The sequence below is a fragment of the Marmota marmota genome, unplaced genomic scaffold (assembly GCF_001458135.2).
Source record: "Marmota marmota marmota unplaced genomic scaffold, marMar, whole genome shotgun sequence".
Taxonomy (NCBI): domain Eukaryota; kingdom Metazoa; phylum Chordata; class Mammalia; order Rodentia; family Sciuridae; genus Marmota; species Marmota marmota.
In genome coordinates this window covers 6320-10011 of record NW_026009145.1, presented here as the reverse complement: position 1 = coordinate 10011, position 3692 = coordinate 6320, and the positions used below count along the sequence as shown (strand labels likewise).

General features: G+C 35.1%; 1 pseudogene; it reads left to right on the top strand.

The window, feature by feature from the left end:
* Positions 1 to 2029: 2029 nt before the first annotated feature.
* Positions 2030 to 2931, top strand: LOC107133813 (annotated as a pseudogene).
* The last annotated feature ends 761 nt before the right edge of the window (positions 2932 to 3692 follow it).

The following is a 3692-nucleotide window of genomic DNA, read 5'->3' as shown; positions in this document are numbered from 1 at the left end:
TTCATAGTAGAAATGTTCATGTCAAAAAAGAGGACATGGTTTCAGGAAATTTCATGCTATAGATCAAATGGCAAAATCTCTTACCTGGTCTCTCCTCTGAGTACAAAATTCAAAATACACTGACTAGGATTCCAAATCATCAAGGACTAAATACCAAAAGGCACTCTGGTCACCTGTTTGAAGAACATCCTTGAGAGAATTAAACAAGGACTAGCAACCTGCTACTTAAAATTAAATGTCAATAATGATATTAATGGAGTGCTTTAAGCAGGATTAAGTAGATAAAGATCTGCATAGTTTGAAGAGCCCAGAAAAACTTCCTGGAGGTGGAGGAGAAAGTGATGTCTTTTGATTATGAATGTAAAGAATAGAACATAATTTTTATAGTTTCAAAAGCATAGAATGTTGAATGAATTATAAGTGGGCAGAGGACTATTTTAATAGATTTGGAATGTCTCTGTGACACTTGAGGAGGATGTCCCAGGAGCTGTTCTATAATACCTTATTAATAGGAAGAGAAAGAACTGAGAGCAGGAGGACTCTGATGCACAACCCCTAACAGTTACTTAAATTACCTGTTTGTGCAAAAAAGGCATGGGAAAAGCAGTCTGTTATCTGATGCATCCTTTAATCATATTCTGGGCATATAATTATCAACCATTAATGGAACTTATAGAATTCTGGAAAAATTATGCAATTCTTATCTTTTAAGAAATAGGACTGTCTAGAAAAGAAACGGATTCCAAAGCATATGAATTAATATAGCACAGTTTGTTTTCAACACTAACATAGGAGAAACAGGGAAAACAGTGAGTTATTTTATTATTTTTCTATTGTGTGGGTGCAGAATCCAGTTAAAATCAGAGAGAGAGAGAGAGAGAGAGAGAGAGAGAGAGAGAGATTTTCAAATCATCCTGCTCATTAAGTAATGAAATTTTTCTTAGTATATATTTTGTCATTCCCATCCATACATGAATTATGTTATGCTTCAGAGTTATATGAACAAAATATTAAAGCTGTCATAAACCCATGGAAAGAAAGGACCCAAGTTATACTTAGAACGATAAAAGCATATTGCCAAAGTAATGGGAAATGAATGTCTCAATAATCTGGGCTTTTGCTATTTTTTAAAAGATTTCCTTCTGATGTTAGAATTCTAAAATAAATGTGATATTTTAAAAAAATGTTCCATGGTATGCAGTATTTACAAAATCATTATTTGTAAAATCAATAATCTATTCATATTTATAAAATAAAACTAAAATAATTTATCAATTCAGGTAATCACTTATGTACCTTAAATAATTATTGAAGTCCTGTGTATGCTATGACTTTATATTACTGTTTTTCCTGCCTGTAGAAGGCAGCACATATTTCTAAGTATTTAATGAGTACTATGAGTACTACTTTTTAAATCTATCTGTGTAAGTCAAAAGAAGTGTCATAGCTACTTGGACCTCAAATTGTATCATACTTTCAGTCCTTACCATACTTTTGATAATGTAAATATTTTCTAGCCTAAGATCAGGGCTCAGAGGAGGCAAATGCAATACTCACCTTGGGTGCAATTTAATAAGCAAGATACAGAATTTAATATGATATTTAAAGAATAAAAATTTACAGTAAAAATATTAAAATATTAAATAAAGATGGGATTCCACCTTGGGGTGCATGATGGCCCTCACGGACTGCACTATTCTGAAATAGTGAGTAAGCAAGCTTTAGGACAGGACATGTGTCCTCATGAAGCTGACCTTTGAATAGCATGGAAAGAGACTGCACATCTTTGTTTATGCCTTGAGCAAATATAAACATTAAAATCATTTCTTTTCAGTACAAAATACAACCTGAATGGGATGGTAAATTATATAGCTTGCCTAGCCAGATGAATTAATTACTTTATAATAAGGGACAGGGTTAAATAAATGAGTACTAAAATTCATATTGTACTAAGTCAATATTTCCTATTTTGACTTATCTTTTTTTTTTTTTTTCAGCTAAAACTATTGAACCTGAACTGCATTGGACCATGGAAAATATCAATAATGTCACAGAATTTATATTGTTGGGACTTTCCCAGAACAAGAAAATTAAAAACTTGTGCTTTCTATTATTCTTATTTTGTTACATAGCTATTTGGATGGGAAATATACTAATAATGATTTCAATCACATGCAGTCAGCTGAGGGACCAACCCATGTATTTCTTCCTTAATTATCTTGTTCTCTCAGACCTTTGCTATACCTCTACAGTGACTCCCAAGCTAATCACCGACTTACTGGCAGAAAGGAACTTGATTTCATATAACAACTGCATGGCCTAGCTCTTTACCATGCACTTCTTTGGGGGCATTGAGGTCTTCATCCTCACGGTGATGGCCTATGACCGCTATGTGGCCATCTGCAAACCCTTGCACTACACCAGCATCATGAGCAGGCAGAGGTGTAATGCTCTGGTCACTGCTTGCTGTGCTGGGGCATTTCTACATTCCTTTGTTCAGTGCCTCCTCACTGTCAATCTACCTTTCTGTGGCCCCAATGAAATTGACCACTATTTCTGTGATGTGTACCCTTTGCTGAAACTGGCCTGCACTGACACACACACAGTTGGAATCCTGGTGGTGGCCAACTCAGGTATGATGGGTTTGGTGACCTTTGTGGTTTTGATGCTGTCTTACTTTTTGATATTATGGACCATCAGGGCTTACCCTGCAGAAAGCCGCAGCAAGGCTCTTTCCACTTGCAGTTCCCACCTGATGGTTGTGGTTTTGTTCTTCGTGCCTGTCCTCTTCATCTACATTAGACCAGCCACTACTTCTCCAGTAGACAAAGTGTTTGCTCTTTTCTACACCATCATCGCTCCCATGCTCAACCCTCTCTGATCTACACGCTGAGAAACATGGAGATGAAGAATGCCCTGAGGAAAGTCTAGTGCCAGAAACCACTTTGGATTGGGAAGCATATCTTCTGAAGCACAAATCCACCCCTCATTCTGCAGACTGCTCTGGTGGCACTGGCTCTATCTTGAGTTTATTCAAGCCTGGGCTTTCCTACAAAACTAAACCTAGACTCTAATCTCACTCAGTTCATGATATTGTGATTTACTTTAACTACTTTATTTTATTTTTTATTTAACATCTGCCTCCAATATTTGAGTTCTCATTTCCTTCACCAGTCCTGGTAATATGTGGTATATATTTTTTTTCCTTTGGGTTTTTCACAGGTTGCTACCTGGAGCTCAGCTTTCTTATCTCTCTTATGTTTGGTTCAGGAGTGAATCTCCAACTATACATAACTGCACTCATCCCAATTGCATCTGTCCTAATGGTCTATTGATCTTGCCTCTGTGTTTCATATCAAAAGGATTTACAAAGCATGTTTTTTTTTTTGTTAGAGATATTTAATATCCATTTCAGAAATTTCAAAGGCAAAAAATATTCATGTAAGTTCTTAATGATACATTATTTGTGTCTGTAGCAATGCTTATATAAAAATGGGACGAGTTTTTTTTCTACAATTATTTTAATGAGATTATTTTAAAATTCAGCAAATTTTATTAATGACAGAAATATTTGGCAAAAAAATCTCCTTTGTAGTATAATGAAACTGTGGTGTTGATATTAGGTATGGTAACCATGTAACTTATTTCCTAATTTGAATGAATAGGGAAAAAATTACAATTAAAGAGAAGAC